The sequence below is a fragment of the Ranitomeya imitator genome, chromosome 3 (assembly GCF_032444005.1).
Source record: "Ranitomeya imitator isolate aRanImi1 chromosome 3, aRanImi1.pri, whole genome shotgun sequence".
Classification (NCBI taxonomy): Eukaryota; Metazoa; Chordata; class Amphibia; order Anura; family Dendrobatidae; genus Ranitomeya; species Ranitomeya imitator.
Window position 1 is genome coordinate 729,244,132 of NC_091284.1, and position 13,705 is coordinate 729,257,836.

Here is a 13,705-nt window from a genome sequence, read left to right on the forward strand (position 1 = left end):
CACCTGGCGCAGGCACCCGTGTGAGTGCCATTTGCCTGGACAGGTGGGTGCACCCACTCTTTGGCGACGGCACTGGCACAGGGTCCCTCATAGTACAATGAAGTGTCTCTGACGGTGGTGGTGCACAACCAACGTCAGACACACCGTCGTAATATGAGGGGCCCTGTGCCAGTACCGCCACCCACGAGAGAGTGTTCCCCCCAGCTCGAACAGTGCTCTACCACTTGCAATACTTACCTCTCCCTGCTCCACCACTGTGTAGTCTGTGCTGTTAAATCCTTCAATGGCACTGCCAATACAAATGTGTTGAAATGATAGATGATAGTTAAAATATACAGGGGCCCTGGCCTCCATTTATACCAGTTAATACTTTGCGCCTACTACCACTGTTAGCTACTCAGCAGAGGAGCCCACCCCAGTACCTAGCTATGCCACCTGTTTAGTCCTGTTACCAATTTTGAACTGCATTTAGCCTACTTTATTATTTGGGCCTACTAACTGTGTCTGCGCCACAAATTACAGTTGTCCTCCACTGAACAAAGCTATGCCGCCTGTTTAGTCCTGCTAACAATTTTGAACTGCATTTAGCCTACTTTTTTATTGTGGGCCTACAAACTGTGTCTGCGCCACTCATTACAGTTGTCCTCCACTGAACAAAGCAATGCCACCTGTTTAGTCCTGTTACCAATTTTGAACTGCGTTTAGCCTACTTTTTTATTGTGGGCCTACAAACTGTGTCTGTGCCACTCATTACAGTTGTCCTCCACTTAACAAAGCAATGCCGCCCGCCTGTTTAGTCCTGTTACCAATTTTGAACTGCATTTAGCCTACTTTTTTATTGTGGGCCTACAAACTGTGTCTGCGCTACTCATTACAGTTGTCCTCCACTGAACAAAGCAATGCCGCCTGTTTAGTCCTGTTACCAATTATTTTGAACTGCATTAGCCTACTTTTTTATAGTGGGCCTACAAACTGTGTCTGCGCCACTCAATACAGTTGTCCTCCACTGAACAAAGCTATGCCACCTGTTTAGTCCTGTTACCAATTTTGAACTGCATTTAGCCTACTTTTTTTATTTTGGGCCTACTAACTGTGTCTGCGCCACTCATTACAGTTATCCTCCACTGAACAAAGCTAGGCCACCTGTTTAGTCCTGCTAACAATTTTGAACTGCATTTAGCCTACTTTTTTTATTGTGGGCCTACAAACTGTGTCTGCGCCACTCATTACAGTTGTCCTCCACTGAACAAAGCAATGCCACCTGTTTAGTCCTGTTACCAATTTTGAACTGCATTTAGCCTACTTTTTTATTGCGGGCATACAAACTGTGTCTGCGTCACTCATTACAGTTGTCATCCACTGAACAAAGCAATGCCGCCTGTTTAGTCCTGTTACCAATTATTTTGAACTGCATTAGCCTACTTTTTTATAGTGGGCCTACAAACTGTGTCTGCGCCATTCATTAAAGTTGTCCTCCACTGAACAAAGCTATGCCGCCTGTTTAGTCCTGTTACCAATTTTGAACTGCATTTAGCCTACTTTTTTTATTTTGGGCCTACTAACTGTGTCTGCGCCACTCATTACAGTTATCCTCCACTGAACAAAGCTAGGCCGCCTGTTTAGTCCTGTTACAAATTTTGAACTGCATTTAGCCTACTTTTTTATTTTGGGCCTACTAACTGTGTCTGCGCCACTCATTACAGTTGTCCTCCACTGAACAAAGCAATGCCGCCTGTTTAGTCATGTTACCAATTTTGAACTGCTTTTAGCCTACTTTTTTATGTTGGGCCTACTAACTGTGTCTGCACCTCTCATTACAGTTATCCTCCACTGAACAAAGCTATGCCGCCTGTTTAGTCCTGTTACCAATTTTGAACTGCATTTAGCCTACTTTATTATTTGGGCCTATATCTGTGTTTCCTCCTCATCCTGCCCATTGCCCAGCCATTGCTAGATGAGTGTGCTGGTACATTGACCCAGACCACTACATTCCCCTTGCACTCTACACAGCCTGAATCTGACCCTGCTGAAAGTCAGGTTCCCCTTCCCGCATACTATACCTCCTTACACGGGGACAAAGAGGAAGGTGCAGATGAAAGTGCAGGTTCCTTCATCAGGTGGTGGGGGCATACTCGTTGGCGACGTCACTGACACAGGGCCCCTCAGAGTACGTAAAAGTGTCTCTGGCAGTGGGAGGCGCCACCCGCCGTCAAACACACCGCCGTACTATGAGGGGCCCTGTGCCAGTGCCAAGTGCCAACAAGTGGGCCCCCCCTGCTTGTTCAGGATCACAGCACTTCCAAAGTTGAAATACTTACCTCTCCCTGCTCCACCGCCGTGACATATTCTGCGTTTCCTGGGCCCATGAAAATCTTGAGTCAGCCCTACCCCCCCCACAACTTTAGCCAAATGACCCCCTGTTTTCAATACCTAACTATTATCATAAAGTAAATTAAGATTGACAAGCTTAAGAAATAAGAATTTATGTTTTTGGCATTAAAATGGGCACTGTAGGTGTTTTCCTGTCCTCCACTCACTGCCGACTTTGATTCCCCATTGACCTGCATTGGGTTTCGTGTTTCGGTCGGACACCGACTTTTCGCAATAATCGTCCGATTTCACCCGACCCGACTTTTGACTCGATCCTAAAAAAGTAAAAGTCGCTCAACTCTACTCATCACTGCTGTGGCTCCTGATGATCCCCTTTCCAATGGATCCACCTCCCTGCTACTTCCTTTAATACTCTGGACACAGTCATGTGGCCACCATGATCTCTGGGACTACCTCTAAGGGCTTGTGCACATGACCATATTTTTGATCCGAGTACGATCCGACAAAACATCGGATTGCACTCAGGCCAATGCTATTCTATGGGGCCATGCACATGTCCGATTTTTACCTCAGACAGAGCATGCACGGGGAAAAAAATCAGTCTTTGAGTCCATGGAAAATATTAGACTGCACTTGAATGACATCTGAGTGCAGTCTGATTTCCATGGAGTGACAGAATGGAGAAGATGGAAAAAAAATTTCTCCTCATTCAAGAGAATCGGATCACACTATGCTGACATTCTAATCAAACTCTGATCAGAGCTTGATCAGAATGTGAAAGAAGATACGCTCACGTGACCCTAGCATGAGACACCTGCTGGCTGACTCTTAAAAGAACAGTGCACATTGCAGTTCATCTTCCCAACCTATGCCCAGCTGACCCAGGATACACAAGAGACGATTAAACCATCTTTTGGTTCCTGTCTGTGGAAAGATGTGCTTTTGTGCTAAATTCCAGTCACAGATCTTGTAAGCCAATTTTGTCTTTTGTTTGCTGCCTGCCCTGACCTTGTTTAAAACCTCTCCGCCTGCCCTGACCTTGTTTTGTCTGTCACAGCTCTTGTTTGCTCCTGCTTTTTGGAGACCATTATCTGTCAGCTGCTGCTAATAACAGAGGTGGCTCTGAGATTATGATCATTCAATTCCCTTACCTTACGGAATATGCAGTTTCTAGCGTTTATTCTTTAAAATTAGTCCAATAAAAAATAGATTCTCCTGGAATCAATGTCCCTTGCTTTCAGTAAAAGCCTCCTTCCTGATAGAGGAAACTCCAATCGGAATTGGCGGTGACTAAACATTGTATTTTGGATCCACTTTTCCCAGGAACCAGTTACTCACATACATTAGACAGAGAAGAGGCTAAAGTTCCTTAGGGATTAAATTCAGCCCTACGCAAATTGTACAATTGTTTTCAGTAAGCTAAAGATATTTTGCTGTGTGAATTAGCCAACCCACAAAAAGAAGCGAGACTTTTATTTATTGAGGTTAATGGTGTGACCAATAAACTTTTAACACTGGAAATGCACTTAATGTTTGGAAAAGTTACAGCATTTGTCTGTGAGGGTGATGGGAACATCCTATTTTATGGGAAGCTGGCAGTGAAGAACAAGTGAGAGGGTTGTTATATTGTTCTAGACAGACACAGAAGCATTGTACGCTATCACTGCGGAGAAGTTCAGGGTTATTTCATAATTGAATCAGTATCTTATCGCTCTCCTTCATTTATTTTCAATTTTTGCTTCACACATTATGCCTCACACTTGCAGAGATCCAACATTGTATGTGCTGCAACTTTACACATTATCACTAGTAACATAGTAAGGATGAATTTACACATTTTCAACCTTTTTTTTTCAGTTCACTCTACCCTAAGGATTCTGCTGATGTTTCCAGTTTGGTGGCCAAACTTCCAACTAAGCTCATCATTACCCGATTCTTGTTTTGTAGCTTTACACCTCCTTGGACCTTTAGTGGGGTCTGCCTGTCTGGGTGAGACCATTATTTTTTATTAAACCATTCCCGCTGCTAGGGCTTGTATCCTTTGCAATTGCTCACTATGCTCCACATAATACAGATATAACATGTCTAAAGCACAACAGGCAACAGTGACCTCCCATGACTGACTAATGACTGCCAAGGTAGGGAAGGCTGGTGGCTATGGCTCATAGCGACAGGTTGCTGGCATTGAATCAAGTTGGGTGAATAATTTAAGAATGTTTAAACTCAATCTTAGTCAAGAGACTACCCCTCTAAAAGGAGTGTTCTAGGAGATAACTTCCAATCGCTGGATGTCCGACTGCCATGGCCCTCACCGAACTCAAGAATCAGGGCTCTCAATAGCCCCAGCTAAATGGAGCAGAACTCGATTGTGTGCACAACATTAATTCTGATAAGAGCTCCGAAAATCAGCCAAGCGCTGTACATGGCAATTTCTGGTCCTCCAATTAAGAATGAAAGGAGCTGCAGTAAGCATGATCGACCTTCACTCCATTCAGAGGGTGATGGGTGATGGCTATGATGGTTGGATCCCCAGTGATCAGAAAGGTATCCCCTTTAACACCTACAGACATAATGTAACATCAAAGGATTGAGAATTTAGTAAATGTGGCCAATAAACACTGTATGGTCTGTCGAGGAACCCTGGCATGTTGAGATGAGCAAAAGGATTCGTACACAATATCTTAGGAGCCTAGAACTTGCATGAGATGCTGCAAGATAACGACATTCAAATGCCACCCAAGGAATTTTGCATCTACTGGCCCGGCTGTCACGGAGTATCAGACTGAATAGTAGAATCTTTTTGCTCATTTCTACTGACATTGCTTGACATGCTAAATTGACTAAAAGTGCAACTGATATTTGACCCAAAGCCCTGATGCGTCAAATTGTTTGGCACCAGAAACTCTGACTTTTCCCAGTTTTTAAGCCAGTCTTGGCCAGTTATGCCATCTCCTTGAAGAGTCAGAGGAGCTTAGGCGTGGTTGGGGTGTGGCCAAGCGCAGTTGGCAAAGTCATCATAATTTATGCCACAGAAGTAGGGTAAATTGCTACGGAGATGTACGCCAATTTCCGACCACAGTAACATTTATGGTGATGGACTGCCGAATGATTCGCCAAATTCATTAAGAGGCATACACCTTCTAATTAATTTGGTGCACCTTACTGCAACGCTCCTTTCTTCGAGACTGGTGCACAGAACTAGTTATAACTCTACAAACAAGAACATATTTGCTAAAAACGGCAATGAGTGAGGTGTCTCAGCATGTAGAGACATGGAAGCGAAGTGATGCTTCACATTCAGGAATGACTATATCAGGCCATCTCAGACAGAGCTACAAACATCTAGCTTGCAGATAGCAATGACCTTACAATTTGGCCCTTTACTTAAGATGATCAAAAACATTTTTCAGTTCAGGACTCCTTTTATGAAATATGTAAGTGGGTAAGCTCTAGTTTTATCGAAAGAAGATCTAAGAACTTTGATCCACGCTGAGGACTCATGAAGGGTTAAAGTGCTTGAACAAATTTCGTCTTTGTTCACCTACTCTGGGTTCCCAAGTGAGATGTTTATTTAGGCGGTGGGAGTTATGGTTATCTGCCATTTTCATTACATGCAGCCAGACTCGCCCAATATGCAAACAGCCATGCAAATTTATACCCTCCCTCAATATCGTTATTCAGGGGATAGAATAAGTGGAAAAAGAGCAGGTGGTCAGAGAGAGCGGCATCTTCTATTTCAGGTAGCCGTTAATTATTTACACAGGAGTTAGTTACCAGGCGTGTACAGAAGAGGGGACGGGCTTCTGTCGCTTGGCACCTGTTAAAAGAGCCCTACAGATCTTTCCTATACTCTCACGCAATACAATTTAACCCATGCAACGGATACTAGGATCCTGCAGACTGTAGAGCTTTATAAGCATATGGCTGTATCTTTACAAATCGGATTGCAAATCATAAAAAGTGCAACAAATTTTACGCATTAAAGAAAGATTTGCAGGAATTGCAGCCGTGCATTGGCTCCTGTTGTGTAGAGACCACATGCCCACCACTATAAGGATGAATTTACACACAGCCTTTTAGACGGTGTGCACACAATGAGATTTTGATGCTGTGTATTTTGGCCACATCAAAAACGCACGCTTCTTAGGGTACCGTCACACTATACGATTTACCTACGATCACGACCAGCGATACGACCTGGCCGTGATCGTAGGTAAATCGTAGTGTGGTCGCTGGGGAGCTGTCACACAGACAGCTCTCCAGCGACCAATGATGCCGAGGTCCCCGGGTAACCAGGGTAAACATCGGGTTACTAAGCGCAGGGCCGCGCTTAGTAACCCGATGTTTACCCTGGTTACAAGCGTAAAACTAAAAAAAAACAAACAGCACATACTTACATTCTGGTGTCCGTCAGGTCCCTTGCCGTCTGCTTCCCGCACTCACTGACTGCCGGCCGTAAAGTGAAAGTGAAAGCACGTCACCGCTGTGCTCTGCTTTCACTTTACGGCTGGCAGTCACAGTGCGGGAAGCAGACGGCAAGGGACCTGACGGACACCAGAATGTAAGTATGTGCTGTTTGTTTTTTTTAGTTTTACGCTTGTAACCAGGGTAAACATCGGGTTACTAAGCGCGGCCCTGCGCTTAGTAACCCGATGTTTACCCTGGTTACAAGCGAACGCATCGCTGGATTGCATCGCTAGATCGGTGTCACACACACCGATCTAGCGATGACAGCGGGAGATCCAGCGATGAAACAAAGTTCCAAACGATCTGCTGCGACGTACGATTCTCAGCAGGATCCCTGATCGCTGCTGCGTGTCAGACACAGCGATATCGTAACGATATCGCTGGAACGTCACGAATCGTACCGTCGTAGCGATCGAAATGGCAGTGTGTGACGGTACCCTTACAGTTGCAGCAAAGTAGATGGGATTTTTATATGCAAATTGCCTCTTCTGAGAAAAAGAGGACTTCTCATACCCATTGTGCTATTTTATTCAGCGTAAACTGACCTGCAGTGCGTGTTTGAAATCCGCAAAATGTCAATTTCTCTTGAGAGTACGCTGAGTTTTATGGACGGATTTTTCACATAGGTTTGTATTAGATGCAAAAAATCCTCAGGTAAAAAAAACATGTGCTTTTAGTGTGTTTCCCGCTTCTGAATGACACTAAAAATGAATATAACCTGCACATGACTGTATTAATAAAGTTTTATCAAAGTCAAATACCAGAAAGTTTCGAAAACAAACAAGCTTTATTTAAAGAAGCACTCCTCCCATCAAAATTTTTATCCTCTTAATATATTGCAGTCATTATGTTATATAGCACTGTGTACTTATAATTGATTATGTAGTCTTTCAGCTAATACTTAATTTTTCTCTGCTCTATGTAGAAACCTGAAGCCTCCTGTCCTTGCGTTTATTATACCCCTTTTCAACTCCTGGCTCAGCTTCTCCCCCCAGCAGAGACTTTTGCAGTGACTCATGAGTACTTGTGCAGACAAAATTGACCTCCTGTTTCTACATAGAGCTTAGTAGGATTCAGCTAATCAGTTTTTAATCATGTGATGTCATAGACTTAATGGAAAAGAGAACAATTAGCTGGGGAAAAGGGAAAAGGAGCAATTGTAAGTACACAGTGCCATATAATAGGATGATTGCAATATATTAAAAGTATAAAAACTTTGATGGGAGTTCTTCTTAAAAGCATGACTCGACACCAAGAGACAAAATCACAGAATAAAAAAATGGATATAAAAAAGGCTTTAACCCTGCTGTTTTGTTCGCATTTACTATACACTTGTAGTGTTCCGGGTCACTATGACCCGGCTTATTAAACCTTGATTTTAGACACTCTAACTCCATTTTTTTTATACTTTTTTCTTACTAGACTGTTTGTGAACATGTTTGGTAGTAAAAAAAAAAGAAAAATGAACTAGAAATCTTTTTTTGTTGTTTTTATTCTGTAAAAACAGATCCATCCAATGAGCAAAACGAAAATAGAAAACTACACATATTTTGTAAAAAACAAAACAAAACAATCAAATCAAACATTTTGTGATAAAAAATTAAAGATAATAAACATTACAATGTGAATATATTTACATGATCATATAAATTTACGGATTCTTGCATGAAAAACAATACACATGATTTTTGCATAGAAATGTTTTACAGCCAGAACATGTTATACTCTTCTTGTTGTCACAAGTAGAAGGGCAATAGCTGCATCTTTTTCTTTTGATGCCGGAAGAGGCCATGGGGGTAGAAGCACACAGCTGCTCTCCAAAGAAACTGAAAGGTAACATGTCTGGGCTAGCATATGTGTACTGATAAGAGCAGAGAAGATAAGAACCCTTCTGAAAACAAGCAGATAAGCCAGGAAGACAGACTTACTTAGCAAAAAAAAATTATTTGCAAGACTTTACAGCTCAGCTTTACAAAAAAAAACCGTCTTAGACAGCGCGTTCTGAGCAGTCCGTTCTGCACATAATATACACGTGTAGTGCACACCTAGTGATCTCTCCGGATGCACTATACATTTTAGAATAGACTGTGCACCAAAAATAATCAATATAAAGCCATTTTTATGGTGCGCAGATCTCAATGCATACCCCCGGTAGAGCGCGTGTACGACCCCATTGAAATAATTTAGGAAATAAATCAATTGATATACAATAGTAGATGCAATAAATAGACCCAACTGAGGTTATAACTCCTTTATTTTACTGAAAATATGGCCTCACAGCTGTAAAAAACGATGTCGGGTCTCTATGACCCGAACACAACAAGTGTAACTTTTTGCGTGTAGCAAAAAGTAACCAAAAAAACTCATAGGTAGGTCCCCCCAAATGAGGAAAAGTCAAGGAGTCTCAAGTTTTATAGACTTACAGAAAAAAATCTACAGGGCCGCAAAAAGTCTGTTCAGGTCACTATGACCCGAACAGAACAGCAGGGTTAAGATACGTAATGAAAAAACGCAAGTAACCTAATTTACATAAGAGATGTAGAAAAACTGCAACATCAGGAACTCAATAAAACTCATTGTGGGCACACAAACTAAAGGTACCGTCACACTGGACGATATCGCTAGCGATCCGTGACGTTGCAGCGTCTTGGCTAGCGATATCGTCCAGTGTGACAGGCAGCAGCGATCAGACCCCTGCTGTGATATCGCTGGTCAGGGAAGAAAGGCCAGAACTTTATTTCGTCGCTGGCTCTCCTGCTGACATCGCTGAATCGGTGTGTGTGACGCCGATTCAGCGATGTCTTCGCTGGTAGCCAGGGTAAACATCGGGTTACTAAGCGCAGGGCCGTGCTTAGTAACCCGATGTTTACCCTGGTTACCAGCGTAAAAGTTAAAAAAACAAACACTACATACTTACCTACCGCTGTCTGTCCTCGGCGCTGTGCTTCTCTACTCTGGCTGTGAGCGCCGGGCAGCCGGAAAGTACAGCGGTGACGTCACCGCTCTGCTTTCCGGCCGCTGTGTTCACAGCCAGAGCAGAGAAGCACAGCGCCGAGGACAGACAGCGGTAGGTAAGTATGTAGTGTTTGTTTTTTTACTTTAACGATGGTAACCAGGGTAAACATCGGGTTACTAAGCGCGGCCCTGCGCTTAGTAACCCGATGTTTACCCTGGTTACCAGCATCGTTGGTCGCTGGAGAGCTGTCTGTGTGACAGCTCTCCAGCGACCAAACAGCGACGCTGCAGCGATCCGGATCGTTGTCGGAATCGCTGCAGCGTCGCTTAGTGTGACGGTACCTTAAGGCTATGTTCACATGCAGTGTTTTTACACATGGGAAGGTGGCCTAAAGGAAATAATAGTGGAGAGCATTAATATGTCATCATCATTGTTCTGTTTTATGGTGCTAAAGTTCTCACAATACAATTGCATACTTAAATGGAACCTGACAGATATCCAAAGCCTTCAAAACTGCCACCAATAGGTTACCTAGGCCAATTATTGCACTCCAAGAAAGTCCTTGATATCTGTTTTAAAGTTATCTGTGGGAGTGGTGGAAATAATTTTCTACTCTCTGACACACCAAGTGGATAAATGGGTTTTATAGTAATGTATGTTATCTAATAGGTAAAACCCGCGGGGGCTGCAGTTTAGCCTAGACAGGGTTAACTGTAATGGCCAGCCCAGATTATGGAAGGGGAACAGAGAGTTAGTGTTAAAGGGACACTGTCACCTGAATTTGGAGGGAACAATCTTCAGCCATGGAGGCGGGGTTTTTGGGTGTTTGATTCACCCTTTCCTTACCCGCTGGCTGCATGCTGGCAGCAATATTGGATTGAAGTTCATTTTCTGTCCTCCATAGTACACGCCTGCGCAAGGCAAGATTGCCTTGTGCAGGCATGTACTACGGAGGACAGAGAATGAACTTCAATCCAATATTGCAGCCAGCATGCAGCCAGCGGGTAAGGAAAGGGTGAATCAAACACCCGAAAACCCCGCCTCCATGGCTGAAGATTGTTCCCTCCAAATTCAGGTGACAGTGTCCCTTTAAGTTCAGTTAGAGAAGGTGTGGTGAAGTGACAGCAGCGGTCACAGGCATTAGGCTGCTAGGGACAATGTGAGCCTGTTACTTGGGAATTAGATTGTCAAAGATCCTTTCTGTGTGAATTCTTCTGTCGGCCTGGGAACCTTGAGATGGACATTGAGGACCTTGGGTGCACTAAACCTACGGAGTTGCAGGGAAAGATGGACTCAAACTCTCAGAAGCAGGAGAGGATGGAATCTGGGTGCACTGCTTATGGTGGAGAAGAATTCCTAGTGCTAGAAGAGTTAGCAAGAGGGATGCTCTAGCCTCTACCCACGCTGAAAACTAGGACTGAAGTTAAGTCCGGAGCCTGTGGGAAAGACTGTAACCCATTGGGCCCTATCTATATGCCTGATTGTAATGACTGTATGCAGCACACCAGGACTAGGACACAGTTTGTCTGTAGGGTGCCAGAGTGAGCAGAAACAGCAGCTCACCCATGACTACCTCGCCCTGGCACCTTACATTTGTTGCAGTTGGCAGGATGCGAGTTTTAAGCAGGGTAAGGAAGACCCATGTCACCGATCGAAGAGTGCTGGAATATGTGTGGCCCAAAATGGCAGCCAGGAACATGGATTCATAAATGTGCCCTGTAGCCAGTGAAGAGAAGAAGGACCAACTATCATGAGAGTCCATGGCATCAGAGAGCTCAAAAATATGGCTAGATGCTAACAGTGTCAGCTCAAAGAAGGATGTGCCCTGCAGCCAGAGTCCACCACGGAGTGGGAAATGCGTACTTAAAGAAGGCGCGGCCCATCGGGAGGAAGATGGCTGATGCAGGAAGCATGGTGAAGGTGGAGCTTCTGGGAGTAAAACATGACACGGTTGTCGTGTCAGAAGTCCGGCCTAGAAAGAGACAGAGGAAACATGTCGAGAAGATGCGACCAGTGCCATTTTCTCTTCAACACACGAGGAGTGTGGGACAAAGAGGTGAGCTCTGGGCAGCGATGCCCCAAAGTGGACAAGACCCAAGCAAATCTCTTTATTGCTGGATGAAAGTGAGTGAGGAGAAGACAGAGGTGGAAGAGATCCCTGAAATCATCACCCCAGCAGGGAGTCACTGGACGATGGGGTTTTGACCAGGGACCGTTGCCCCCACCACAGATCTTGATCCAATTGTTTGAGCATGCCACAGCAGAAGGTGGGTCACAAGTTGATGGTGCTCTGCTGGAGCCAGTTGCTGGAGGAAGAGGCTCCATCGGCATCAGCTAGGAAAGTCCCTGTGGAGGAGACAACACAGGTCGGCCCTGACATCAGCAAGGCAAAGGTGAGACCGAGAAAGAGAAACTTCCCTTGTATTAACTGGTGGGAGATATAGTTGGACTTGCTCAGCAACCCACCGACTTACAGCCCTCCTCACTACCGATTGAAGTGGGTGACCGAACATCCACCTGAATTGGACGACTTGCTGGTCCATAGAAAGTGGACAGATCTTTACCTGAGGGGTGGCTGGAGGTGACTAACAGTGCCCGATGGGAGGCAAAAGATGCCCAGGCCAGGGGTTGTGTAATAGAGTTCGACATCAAGAAGTGGTTCGGTTCCTAGAAGATGAGTGGGCTGGGCACGAGGTCTATGTGAGCCATGATGTGGTGAAGGGAAAGTGTCTGCCCTCCTGACTCCACAGTCTCTATCCAGGTGAGATCCTGATGTTTGTCAAGTGTGAGTGCCAAAGGGGCTGGTACTCGGCAGCCCTGGTATGTCCTCACACCTATGAGGATGAGAGGGAGAGGGACCAGGAAGTCCTACGATGGAAAATCCAGATGGAGGGTTGGCAGAAGAAGGCGAAAGAAGCCCCTGAGGGTTTTGTGCAAACCCTGAAGACCAGTGACCCCTGTGTTGAAAAGAGGATGACCTCTTAAGAATCTCTAACTAGGCCATCAGTGCCATGTTTGTTTTGGTTTGTGTGCTGGTAAGGACTGTTAAAATCGAATATGCTAAAAGCGCTGGTGTAACCATGAGAGTCTGATCGCCTCCATGCCACGCCACATTGATGCAGTGATTGATTCCAAAGGAGCCCGAGTGCATTTGCTGAATATACAATTCAGTTGGCCAACGTTTCGGATTTTAAAATAATTTTTTCAAGCTGGTGTTATAAAGTATTCTAATTTACTGAGATAATGACTTTTGTGTTTTCATTGGCTGTAAGTAATAATCATCAAGATTAACAGAAATAAACACTTGAAATAGATCACTCTGTTTGTAACGACTCTATATACACTGCTCAAAAAAAATAAAGGGAACACTTAAACAACAGAATATAACTCCAAGTAAATCAAACGTCTGTGAAATCAAACTGTCCACTTAGGAAGCAACACTGACAACCAATTTCACATGCTGTTGTGCAAATGGAATAGACAACAGATGGAAATTATTGGCATTTATCAAGACACACTCAATAAAGGAGTGGTTCGGCAGGTGGGGACCACAGACCACATCTCAGTACCAATGCTTTCTGGCTGATGTTTTTTTTGCTTTCACACTCGTAGTAGCATGAGACGGCCTCTAAAACCCACACAAGTGGCTCAAGTAGTGCAGCTCATCCATGATGGCACATCAATGCGAGCTGTGGCGAGAAGGTTTGCTGTGTCTGTCAGCGTAGTGTCCAGAGGCTGGAGGTGCTACCAGGAGACAGGCCAGTTCACCAGGAGATGTGGAGGGGGCAGTAGGAGGGCAACAACCCAGCGGCAGGAATGCTACCTCAGCCTTTGTGCAAGTATAAACTGGAGGAGCACTGCCAGAGCCCTGCAAAATGACCTCCAGCAGGCCACAAATGTGCATGGTTAGAAACCAACTCCACGAGGATGGTCTGAGTGCCCGACGTCCAC

General features: G+C 44.6%; 1 long non-coding RNA gene across 1 annotated transcript in view; it reads left to right on the forward strand.

Annotated features, from left to right (window-relative positions):
* The window catches only part of LOC138672311 (uncharacterized), a 240,228-nt gene extending 236,005 nt beyond the window's left edge, over positions 1 to 4,223 (forward strand). The window contains exon 3 of the long non-coding RNA XR_011319704.1: positions 4,189 to 4,223. This is a non-coding gene — a long non-coding RNA (uncharacterized lncRNA). The remainder of the gene's footprint in view (positions 1 to 4,188) is intronic.
* The last annotated feature ends 9,482 nt before the right edge of the window (positions 4,224 to 13,705 follow it).